At 45.0% G+C, this 12,914-nt stretch overlaps 1 protein-coding gene across 8 annotated transcripts in view; it reads left to right on the top strand.

Moving 5' to 3' along the window:
- The window catches only part of ERI3 (ERI1 exoribonuclease family member 3), a 135,655-nt gene that overhangs the window by 73,241 nt on the left and 49,500 nt on the right, over positions 1–12,914 (top strand). The gene's annotated exons all lie outside the window — the stretch shown is intronic.

Here is a 12,914-nt window from a genome sequence, read left to right as displayed (position 1 = left end):
AGACTTTTTGGTGTATGGATAGCTCCCTGCCTCCAGGTTCCTTGGCAGAAAGGCAGGAAAGCAGCCAACCCATGTTGTAACATTGCCACGCAGGGTCACCTTGGTGCTGCTGGCCCAAAGGGTGGGGGTAGAGGCAGGCTGCCCAGAGTCTGTTCAGCTTGGTTTCCCTGCAGACTGTGCTGACCTGAAGAGGAAGGGAATAGATACAAGGGGAAACTGAGGACTCTGTTCCTAGTTGGCCTCGTGATTTCCTTGTGTGAGGTAAGCTGAGCAAGTCTGGGAGAACAAGGGGTCTAACCCCTTCCTCTCTGTACTCTAGCCACTTTGTATTGCAAGGATGCTTAAAGGCCTGACAGGAGAGATGGCTTAACTCTGGACTTTAGCTCAGTCCTTACCAACAGCCATTCAGGACATAGAGGCTGCTGAGTCCTGGAGGCCCAGGGGCATGGTACTCTTTCTGACCTTTATGCTGTGTGACTTGGTGCAGGCTGCACTAAGATTCCTGCTTAAAAAGATTAATGATAAAAGCAAAGCCAGAGAGGTCATTGTCAAGGTTGTATGAATATTATGTAAAAGCCTTACTCCATGCCTTGTGTCCCCTGTGTGACCCAGGCTCTGGTTCTCTACAGGGTCCTCTCCTGTCCTTGATCTTACTTTGTGTTTCTCCCTTCCCTTTCTTCTCTCCTCGTCCTCCACTCCCCCAGCAGAGCATTACTCCTTGAGAAAGGTGGGGAAGGTCCTGGTCTGCTTGGTCACCTGAGACTTGCCTAGTGAGTGAGCAACTGGGGATGAATTCACCATGCCTATTTCCTAAGACCTCTAATCTGAGAAGAGGCAAAATGTCTTTCAGCTGCCCTTACTTCTCCAGAAGTGGTGTGGGTTGCATCAGGAAATAGGCACTTTTCAATGGCCAAGTTTCCACATCTCTCGCTGCCACCTACTTCCCCTGTAGCAGAGTGGAGCAGGCCTGTGTTTGCTGACATTTGGAACGTCATTGAATGATCTTATATTCTTATTGAGCTGTCAGCATAGAGAGGACTTGGGGCCCTGCTCCCAGCTCCCTCCAGGAGATCAGAGCTGTCACTGAGGGGCCACAAGAATAAACACACACACACACACACACACACACACACACACGCACATGCATAAATATACACATGTATATGCATGTAAATACATACACCCCAAGTGAGTATACTCCAGATTGCATGTCTGTATCCATACATGCATTCATGTATATGCACATATTCATACAAGCAGTCACCTGCAGAAGTATTTGGAGACATACCCAGACATGAAGGTGTTTATACATATGTATTCATAAGGTATAAAGATATGTGCACACAGGTAAACAGACATGTATAAAATATATATATCTTCATCAGTAAATGAATATTCTTTTTTTTGTGAGACGGGGGATGGGTCTCACTCTGTCATGCAGGCTAGAGTGCAGTAGTACAAACACGGCTCACTGCAGCCTTGACCTCCCGGGCTCAGATGATCCTGTCACTTCAGCCTCCCAAGTAACTGGGACTACAGGTGCCCATCACTATGCCCGGCTAGTTTTTGTATTTTTTGTAGACATGGGGTTTTGCCATGTTGCCCAGGCTGGTCTCAAACTCCTGGGCTCAAGCAGTCCGCCCTCTTCAGCCTCCCCAAGTGTTAGGATTGCAGGCATTAGTCACTGTGCCTGGCCAATAAATATTTTGAATGCCTTCTGTGTGCCAGGTACTGTGTGAGGGCCTGGGGATATAAGAAGGTAGATGTTGAATAAATAATTTTAGTTGCATTGAGTAACACTAAACAGTTCAGAGTCATGGATCATATAAGAAGGAGCTAACTTAGTAGGGTGGGGTCAGAGGATTGTTCCCTGAGGAAGGATGTCTAAGCTGAGACCTGAAGAGTGAGTTGGAATTGACTAAGCACAAAGTAGCGTGTGACGAGAGACTGAGGTGAGGAGAAGCCTGGCAACTTTATGAAACTAGAATGTAAGTTCTAGGAGGAGAAAGAATTTGTGTCTCTTGTTCACTGCTCTACCGCCATCACTCTGAATAGTTCCTAGCACACAGATGTTTAATCCTTATCTGTTGAGTGAATGAAGGCCTAAAACGTAGTGAAGGTGGCAAAAGGAGAGTGGCATGAGATGAGGCTAGAAGGAAGTCAGGAGCCTATAGACCACACTTTGATTTTGACCTTGATGTTTAGGGTAAGAGGAAGCTATTAAAGGGTATTAAATATAAGAGGGGTATCATCTGATTTGCATTCTAAGAAAGTTCTCTCTGGCCGTAGTGTAGAAGGAGTTAAGAGCAGATACAGGAGACCAGTTGCTGGTTTTTCTTTATAGGGCTATGGCATTTTTGGGTGGGACAAATCATTGTGTGGGTGACATTGCTGAACTTGTAGCATCCCCAGCCCCTGTTGATTGAATACCAATAGTGCCCCTCTCTGAGTCATTGTGATAATAAAAAATATCACCCCGTATACATTTCTAGTGGCCTGGCCAGGGTGGGAGTGGAGGAATACTGTCCTTGGTTGAGAACCACAGAATTAGGCTGTTTCTGTGGTCCAGGTGAAAGATGGTAATTACTTGGATTGAACTGATAGCAGTGGAAATGTAGAGAAATGGGCCAATTCCTGAGTATTAAATGGTATAGTCGGTTCTGCTATAATGCAACATATATAGATTTCTGAAAATCACTGTGCTAGAGAAAGTCATACAATAAAAATTCAGTTAGTGACACATAAAAGAAAAGATAGGAATCTAATAAAAATGGTAGCATAGTTTTATACATTAATGCTTAAGAAATACATAAATACCACAATAAATACGGTACTTTACTCTGTAAAACCCCAAAGTTTGCTTATAGAAATGGGCATGAGAAGGGTTGCAGCTTGTGAGTTATTGTGAAGTAGTGGAAGAAGATCATCTGAAATCAGATGGAAAATTGTAACCAGATGAATGTGGTCCATAACATGCAGTGATCTAGGTGACGGGTAGATGTTTAAGACGTGTGCATGTATGTGTTTTATATATTCCTACCCAGTCCTGTTCAGTGAGGTATAGTTTCCTGTGTTTATCTAGTGTTTCTTGTGAACAAAATTGCACATAAGCAAATGTAAAATTTGTGTTACTATAAATTGTTCCCAATACATCAGTTGCATTGGACAACTTTGCTCTTTCAACGAGTATTATAGTAGCACTGATTGTATAATAAACAGGAAATGGTGATTGGTTGTGAGGGTTGAGGATGAAGGAGGAGACCATGATGACCCCGGGATTTATGATTTGAGCAACTGAACTGGAATGAGTTGACTGAGATAATGGGAGAAGGAGAAGTTTCAGGACTGGAAAAGAAGGTGAAGTCAATGTGGGGCATATGAGTTAAGATGATTTTGAGACATTGAGGAGGCAGTTAAGTACATAGGTCTGGGGCTCAGGGGTGAAGCCTAGATAAGAGATGCAGATTTGAAGACCAGGCATGGTGGCTTATACCTATAATCCCAGTGCTTGGGGAGGCTGAGGTGGGAGGATAACTTGAGGCCAGGAACTCAAGACCAGCCTGAGCAACATAGTGAGACCTCATCTCAACAAAAAAATTAAAAAATTAGCCAGACTTGGTGATGCGTGCTCGCAGTCCTAGCTACTTGGGAGGCTGAGGCAGAAGGATCCCTTGAGCCCAGGAGGTTGAGGCTGCAGTGAGCTATGATTGTGCCACTGTACTCTAGCCTGGAGTGCAAGACCTTGTCTCAAAGAAATAAAAAAAATTGGCAGTGTTATTGGTCTGTGATTGATAATTAAAGCATGAAAGTGGATGAGATTGCCAAAGAAGAGGGTATAGGGTGAGAAGAAAGCCTAGGACTGAGAAGTATCAACATTTGCGAGATAGAGAAGGAATAGTCAAAAATAGAAAGAAAATATAATAAATAGTCCTGAATTACAGATTGCATTTTGTGTGCTAGACCTGTGTTTTCCAACATAGTTTCCACTAGCCACATGTGGCAGTATATCACTTGAAACATAGCTAGTATGACTGAAGAACACATTTTAAATTTTATTTAATTTTAATCAATTTAAATGAAAAACTTTCTTGGCCAGGTGCAGTGGCTCATGCCTGTAATCTCAGCACTTTGGGAGGCTGAGGTGGGCAGATCATCTGAGGTCAGGAGTTTGAGACCAGCCTGGCCAACATGGCAAAACTTCCTCTCTATTAAAAAAAATACAAAAAAATTAGCCGGATGTGGTGGCAGGCACCTGTAATCCCAGCTACTCGGGAAGCTGAAGCTTGAGAATCATTTGAACCCAGGAGGCAGTGTAGGTTGCAGTGAGCCAAGATCATGCCACAGCACTCCAGGCTGGGCAACAGAGTGAGACTCCATCTCAAAAAAATTAATTAATTAAAAACTTTCTTGAAAAATTTTATGTTTAGTACAACATGAGTTGGTGAATCTACATTTTAAACTGTTAATTGTATAAAATCTAAATACAGATTAAGTATTTCCTTTTTTTTTTTTTCTTCCTGAGACAGAGTCTTGCTCTGTTGCCCAGGCAAAAGTGCAGTGGCATGATCTTGGCTCACTGCAGCCTCTGCCTCCTGGGTTTAAGTAATTCTTGTGCCTCAGCCTACCAAGTAGCTGGGACTACAGGTGTGTGCTACCATGCCAAGCTAATTTTTGTATTTTTAGTAGAAACAGAGTTTTGCCATGTTGGCCAGGCTGGTTTCCAACTCCTTGCCTTAGCAATCAACCTGCCTTGGTCTCCCAAAGGGCTGGGATTACAGGCATGAGCCACTGCGCTTGGCAGATTAAGTATTTCTGGTGAAGTTTTAGCATCCCAATTGAGATGTACAGTAAGTGTAAGTTATACATCAGATTTCGAAGACTTGGTATGAAAAAATGAAAAATGTCTCATAATTTTTTGTATTGATTACATGTGAAATAATATTTGGCTATACTAAAATAAAATAAATTATTAAAATAATTTTATCTGTTTCATTTTACTTTTTAGTGTGGCTACTAGAAAATTCTAAGATTCATATGTGGCTCACATTATATTTCTATTGGACAGTGCTGTGCTAGACACTATGGTTATGTACCTACATTGTCTAGTCCTCACAGGACCCAGTTCAGTGGTTGCTATTATTTTTCACATTTTAAGGTTGAGAAAACCAGGGTGTGGAGCAATAATGAAACTTGCTGAATGGTTTCATATTAGTACGTGGCAGAGCTTGAACTTAAATTTAATTTTGCTAAATGCTGAAGAGACAGAGAGAGTAAAAAAGTGATAGAAGAAGAAAGGTCATAAGAGTGTGGTACTGCAGAAACCAAGAAAAAGTGTTTCAGAAGAAGAGGAGTGGTCAGTTCAGAGAGGGCTGCACAAGGGGAAGACTAAAATATGAGCCCTGAACTTAATAACAGGGGCCTCAGTGATCTTGGTCCTGAGTGGCATGATAGGGACAGGAGCCAGATTGGAGTGAACTAAAGAGTAAATGAGAAATGAGGAGATAGAGAAATTTCAGCCTTTTCAGAAATGTTGCTTTGAAGAGAGAGAAAGGACAAGAGCTGTGGCGGGGCAAGTGGGGGTTAAAGCGGGTTTTGTTTTTAAGGTAGAAGATGCATTTTTCTGTAGGATCTATTAGAAAAGGAAATCCTGTTGAAGGTGCAGGAGGGAGAAGCAGCCAGTAAGGGAGGCATCTGAGGAGGTGAGAGGAGAAGGATTGGAGAACCTAGACTCTTGAAATTGGCTCTCTTTAGGAGGAAGGTCCCTGCTTCTACTGGGACAAGAGGGAAGGAGAGGAAGATGCGCACAAATGGAGGTAGGTGGGCTTATAGATTTGGTGGCAGCAAGTTGAGGTAGTTACCATCTGATGGCTTTTATTTTTCTGTGTGAAACAAGATGAGTCATTTGCTGATCACTAATAGGGAAGGGCTGGGAGGGTTTACAGGATTGCTGTAGTTCTAGTAAAGAATAGATGTATGAACTGACTTGAGAAGTATAGTAGGATTTCTAGGCAGTGTTGAGGATCCAGTTGAGGTTGATTGTATTAATTCATTGTGGAACCACTCTGTTCAGTTGTATGACTTTTCTTTATTGAACCTCAGCTGCCTGGTTGTGGGCATGGAGAAAGTAGACATTTAGATTCATCCAGGGTGGAGATTTTCCTCAAGGAGGTTTGATGAAAGGGATAGGGAATTGAAAATATTGGTAAGACAGCAGTTGACAAGATGGATTATGGGATCTAAGCTGGATGTTGGAGGAAAAGAAGATAGCAGGGAGTCTGATGGATGTGGAAAAAGTAAATAGGTACCAATAAAATGAGGAACTGGTATGCTGGGTATAGTTTAACATGCCAGATGGAAGGATTAGAGATTATGGTTAGAGAATAGGTGTCTGAATTAGTGATTTCAGAGATGGGGCAGTTCTAGGTGTTGGCAGGTTCTGAGTCTCAAGGTATGGCCATGGAAATGGGTAGCTGATGTTGAATGGAAAAGAATGTTATTATGAATAAGGAATCAAGAAACAGAAAGGATGGATGAGACCTCCATAAGGATGTGAGTATGTGTATGTATGCATGCACGCATAAAATGTTTCCCTCTTGCATGTGCATGGACACATATGTATAAATGTAATACAAATGCATACCTACACACATAGCCACACAAGCATATGCACATCACACATATTTGCAAATTGTGTGGAATTCCCTCTGACGCCTGGGCCTGATAGGGTGGTGCTATGGTTTGGATGTTTGTCCTCTCCAGATCTCATGTTGAAATTTGATCCCTAATGTTAGAGATGGGACCAAATGGGAGGTGTCTGCATTGTGAATGAATGGATTAATGTCCTCCCTGGGGCAGGAGTGGTGGATGTCAGTGAGTTCTCACCGTATTCACTCCCAAGAGAGCTGGTTGTTAACAGCCTGGCACTTCCCCCTATCTCAACTTGCTTCCTTTTGCCATGTGATCTCTGAACAAGCTGGCTTCCCTTTACTTTCTGCCTTGAGTGGAAGCAGTCTGAGGCCCTCACCCCATGCCCAATCTTTAACTTTTCCAGGCATCAGAATCATGAGCCAAATAAACCATTTTTTAAAAATAAATTACCCAGCCTCAGGTATTCCTTTATAGCAACACAAAATAGACTGAGGGAGGTGGGCTTCTGGAGAAGCAGGCAGGCAGCCTTAGGAGGATTCTGAGTCAGTCCTGGCAGGCAGGGCTCAGCCAGTCAAATCCAGCAGCTGTAGGGACAAGGGCCACCCAGAATTTAACAGACCCTGATATATCAGGGTATGAAGATTGCTGCTCCACTTTTCCTCTGCCATCTGTACACTATGCCTTGCTGCAATTTCTGGGTGCTCTAAAGAGGATAGGATTGGGACCAACTCTTAAAAGAAAATCTTGGGTCCCTCCAAGAAGCATTCTGTCTCTCCCCCTCCCCTGGGAGGGTGCAGCGGGAGAAACTGCCGAAGGGAGGGTTGGTGTCTACAATTGAGAGCGACTTTTCCTGACCTTGGAGCATTCAGAGTCCCAATCAGTGCAGTAATAAATTAAGGGCTTATGGAGGAATAAATTCTCGGCCTTAATGAAGTTCTTTGCTGGGGGCCATAGGCAGGTCAGCAGGTCGGGATGATGCAGATTGGAGGCTTCAGCAAGTGGGCTGAGCTGGCTGGGAAGTCATCAGGAGTGAGGGGATCGAAAACCCTGCTAGTCAGTTCACTTTTGGGGAGCTGTGAGGATTAAGCTGCTACAGAAGCTAGGATGCTGTAGAAGGGTGGCTGCAAGGTGCTGGCCACAGAGCTCCTCTGCTGGGGCTTTTCAGAAGCTAACTTGGAAAAAAGAACAAACAAAAATGAAAACCAAGAGAGGTGTGAATAGCTAGGGGGCTCCGCAAGGTGTTTGGTTTTATTTTGGAGAGGGGGAGAGTTTGCGCTGAAGGCAGTTACTTCTGGGTCACTCTGAGGTCAGAACCAGACTGGGGCTGTGGTCTCGGTCTTGGGCATCATCCAAAGTGCAGAGCATTGTCTGTGGGGCAGTGGGCAGTTGTGGGCTAGTGTCCTGATGGGAATCTGCTCTGCAGGCCAAGTAGATCAGGGCCTTCATCTCTCTTTGGGAAAAAACACGTGCACAGAGCACTAGGTATAGATGAGGCGGAGGTGTGAGCACAGGCATAAGATAAGAAGAGAGTGAGTGGGAGAGCAGCCCAGAGTGCTTGCTGCTGGGTTTGATGCCGGAACCCTGGGAGGGATGAGTCTTGGAGGCTGGAGTCTACTGAATTGTAAGCTGAAACAAGAACCTGAGCCTTGAGACTCCAGATCCTGAGCTCTTTCCCCTTTCATCCCACTGTCTGCAACATCTGCTGTTGGGAATAAGCTCTTGGAGTGTAGTCCAGAGATAGAGGAGGGAAAGTGCTGTCTTTGGAGTCAGGGGCTGCCAGAGCTAGAGGGAATGTCTCCTTTCTTCCCATCTCCCTGCCCCCATGGTGTAGTGCCCAGCCTGGGCTTTTCCTTTAAATATGTCTTACAGCTGTCTGAACTCTGAAATTTCTTTCACTCCTTCCCTCGCCTTGTTAACATGTGTTGCCTTTGGGGTAATCAGGGAAAAAATATTATGTCCTTTTACAATTACCGGGTTTTGGAATATTAAAATGTCTCGCTGCATCGGCACTGTTATTTTGATTGGTATTCTAACCTTTGACTAGCCCATAAAGCGCGCCGCTCCTGAAGCCAATATTGCAGGACTGAAATTTAATTCCGAAATGATTCCAGATAATAGGGAGACAGATAATATATGCATGAAGGATATTATGTTTGGACTAACTGCAGCAGGGCCAGGGCTGGGGAGCTGAATAATAGCCCAGAGTGAGTTATAATCTGTGGGACAGAAATGCCTTACTGTCAGGGCCAGGAGGGGAACTCTTAAATCAAAGGCACAGGAAAGGGTGTGATTGCAGGGTGCTTGTTTTGACAGGAAGAGCACCAGAGCCAAGGGTAGGTATTAAAGGCTCTGCCCCATCTTTTCTCTTGAGCAAGATACCAAGGCCCTGGATGATCTAGTTGATTGCACCATTTCTAGCTCTACAACTCCTGTCTCTCCATAACATTCCAGCCATATCAAACTTCTTACTGTTTTTCAAATATACATGACTGTTTCACCTCCCCTTACATATACTGTTCCCTTTTCTTACGTTGCCTTCCCCTTTTAGTGTGTTGGGAAACTCCTGTTCATCCTTCAAAACCCTTGTGGGTGATGCTTTCTCTGATGTTCCCCCACCTCTGGTAGAAATAGTAAGTCACTTCCTCCTTTGTATGGCTTCAGAACTTTGTATTGAGTGTATTACATGCTTTTGTAATTATCTGCTTACATGTTTTTGTTTCCCACTATACTGTGAGCTCACTGAAGTCTATATACCACCCATCTCTGAATTTCCAGTGCATGGCACTGGACCTGGCACACAGTAGGCATCAACAAGCATTAATTGAATCCACACTGAATCTTGGGCTAGACTAAAGAGCTCCAGCTTCCAGATGCCTATTCCTCTGCTGGAATTCCCAGACAAATAAACTTAGAGAAATTAAGAAACTTGCCTAAAGGCACATAGCCAGGAAGAGGTGAAGCTAGGATTTGAACCCAGGTCAGTGTGCTCTTTTCTCCAGACCATGTATCTTAGGGAAGTGGACAGGGAAGGAATTAGAGGTTAAGGGACGAAAGACAGAAATTCATTGCCCTGACTCCTTCCTTCCATAGCCCAGGACTTGGGTCCACTTTGCTGGAAACTGCATTAGTTCTTAGCATTTATGGGACTCAGGTCCCAGAAGGGATTGTGCCTCCTGTTGCTGCTGTTGACCTTTGGACAGTTATTCCATACAGAAGACGTTTCTTGATTGTGAGTTTGTAACCGAGAATCAGGACAGTACCTTCGGAAAGGTACTTAAGTGTGGTTTTGGAGAGCTCTTAGAGAAGTAAGCAGGCAGAGTACAAGGAGCTCTTAGCAATGTCGGAAAACGCCACAGACATTCCCTTCCTCCTTCAGGACTTGTGGAACTTGTATTTTGGGTATATAGTGATAAAGTACATAATGGGGAAAAAAACTGTAGTAAATTCGTTTTTTTTTTTTTAATGTGGATTTGTATTTTATTTTTTGAGACAGTCTCTTGCTCTGTCACCCAGGCTAGAATGCAGTGGCATGATCTCAGCTTACTGCAATCTCCGCCTCCCAGGTTCAAGCGATTCTCATGCCTCAGCTGCCAGAGTAGCTGGGATTATAGGGGTGTGCCACTATGCCCAGCTAATTTTTGTATTTTTGGTAGAGATGGGGTCTCGTCATGTTGGCCAGGCTGGTCTCGAGCTCCTGGCCTTGAATGATCCACCCACTTCAACCTCCCAAAGTGTTGGGATTACAGGCATGAGCCACTGTGCTTGCCCTGTGTTTTATTAATTACAATATTATCTGCAGAAACCTGGAAAAATAGTACGGCTGTATGTGAGATTTACCCCTCATTTAGTCTTCAGGTGATACATGGTGTATACACTGAGTCCTGGGGAGGTGGGATGTGGCTCACAGCTGGAAACTGCTGTGCAAAGGAAGAGCTTTGGAGCCAGAGGAGTCTGGCTTGGATTTCTAATATTGCTACTCACTAGCTGAGTGATCTGGAGCAAGTCCCTTTCTCAACCTGTAAATGATGACTAATATCTGTCACACAGAATTTAGGCTCTGGAGTCAAGTAGACCTGATATGGAATCTTGGCTCTACATTTACTAACTGTGGGGTTTTAGAAAAGTCACTTAACTTCTTTGAGCCTTGGTAGCTCCCTCTATAAAACAAGAAAAATCATATCCACTTTCTAGAATTGACCTGAGGATGAAATGATAGCTCTATGCCCCTGCCCTTCCCTTGCCCTGGTACTGGCCACTGGAGATGAGACGACTAGGCTACAGGGAGAAGAGGAGTCGGGGGGACAGGAGATCAAGGTAGACATACAGGACATTGTGGGCAGGAGCTAGGAAAAAGAGACTCTCACAGCAGAGTTCATGTGAGCATTGGCAAGGATGAGCTTAATGCTGTCATTGGACCAGCTTACCCTCAACTCACACTGAGGAACAGAGTCGATCATCTCACGCCCTTGATTCTGGCTGCCATCAGCATGCTTGGCTGTCCAGTGGAGTACAGAGGCACTTTCACCTTAGGTCAATTCCTGGCCTTATCATCTACCTGTGTTACGATCTTGGACAAGTTACTTACCTTCCCTGAACCTTGGTTTTTTCATTTGTAAGGTAGAAATAATTAATAATAAAACCAGGTGCTGTTCTAAATGCTTTTTACAAATTAACTCGCTTAATCCTCAAACAATTCTAAGGGAGAAGTTCCATTATTAGCCATTGTACAGCTGAGGAAACTGAAGGGCAGAGAGGTTCATCAGCTGGTGAGTGATAGAGTAAGTATTTGAATCTAGGCAGTAGACTCCAGAGTCCATGCTCTTAACAGCTTTACTTTGTTGCTGCCAGTGCAAAAGAGGGAGGAGTCATTTTTATTTGGGGGGTGTGAGAGAAAATCAAGAAAGGTTTTGGTGGAGATACTTGAGTCTTGAAGATGAGTACGTTCTCAGGTGACGGTGCAAGTGCATCCAGGCAAAGGGAAGCGTGTGAAGAAAGGCCTGAAGTGGTGAAGCACTTTGCAGGATTGGGGAACTACACACAGCAGTGTTCAGGTGTTTTAAGCTACTTGTGTGGACCAGCCATGTGTATGCTTTTACTGGAGGAAAAGAGGAGTGAGAGTGTACTGTAAGGAATCATTGGCCGATGTCTAGAGTGCTGCCAGCCTAAACTGCCTTCTAAGAGTGGTATAGTAGCTCCAGAAAACTGCCACGTTTACGTGCATGAAGGGAAGAGAGAGCCCGTGGGCCAGCGATAGCAGGGAGGGAAGCGGCCACCCTACCTTTTAGCATATTAGCTATGGACAGTCTGAGACCGTAGGCAGAAGACCTCTATATCCTTATGGTAAATGTGGGAAATCACAGTGTGAGGAATCAATTAGATCATGCTTGTAAAGCTCTTAGAGGAATGCTGGCACTCAGTGTTAGGTGAGCAGCTTGGCACACCCTCAGCTGGAGAGCTAGCCTGCCTTGCTCTGCATCCCTGGTGGGTGTGGCCACACGGGGTACGGCGGGAGGGAGGGGGAGCAGGAAAGAAGCAGGTGAGGGAATCAGCTCAAGGCAGCTGGGATTCTTTCTTTCTTTTTTTTTTTTTTTTGAGACGGAGTCTGGCTCTGCCGCCCAGGCTGGAGTGCAGTGGCGCGAGTCTCCGCTCACTGCAAGCTCTGCCTCCTGGGTTTACGCCATTCTCCTGCCTCAGCCTCCCGAGTAGCTGGGACTACAGGCGCCCACCACCCCGCCCGGCTAATTTTTTGTATTTTTTAGTAGAGACGGGGTTTCACCGTGTCAGCCAGGATGGTCTCGATCTCCTGACCTCGTGATCCGCCCGTCTCGGCCTCCCAAAGTGCTGGGATTACAGGCTTGAGCCACCACGCCCGGCCGGGATTCTTTCTTTCTCTTGAGGTTCCCTGCAGCTGCTGCAAAGCAGCCTCCCCACTGGAGTTCTTATAGTGCCCTCTATGGCAGGCCCACCCTAGGGCCTGCCTTCTCTTGCTGGCTGCTGCTCTGTATTCTGTCAAATGAGGCAGCCTCTTAGTCCTAGTCCCATAATGAGCCCCACCTGCCTTTCTCTTGCATCCTTGAGGAAGTGAATTCTGGGCTCACTCTGGAGCACGGGAAAGTTGGGAGCTCTGCTGGGTGTGTTTGGGACCTGGATTTAAACCTAGGTATTCTGTTGAGTGTGTACTCCAACCATTTGGGCCAGTTACTAGGGCCCAGTGCAGCTCAGAGGCCATGCCTCTTTGTTATTGTGTATGGACTGGTCTGTCTGGG

The sequence above is a fragment of the Theropithecus gelada genome, chromosome 1 (genome assembly GCF_003255815.1).
Source record: "Theropithecus gelada isolate Dixy chromosome 1, Tgel_1.0, whole genome shotgun sequence".
In the NCBI taxonomy this organism is placed as follows: Eukaryota; Metazoa; Chordata; class Mammalia; order Primates; family Cercopithecidae; genus Theropithecus; species Theropithecus gelada.
This window is presented reverse-complemented; position numbering and strand designations above follow the sequence as displayed.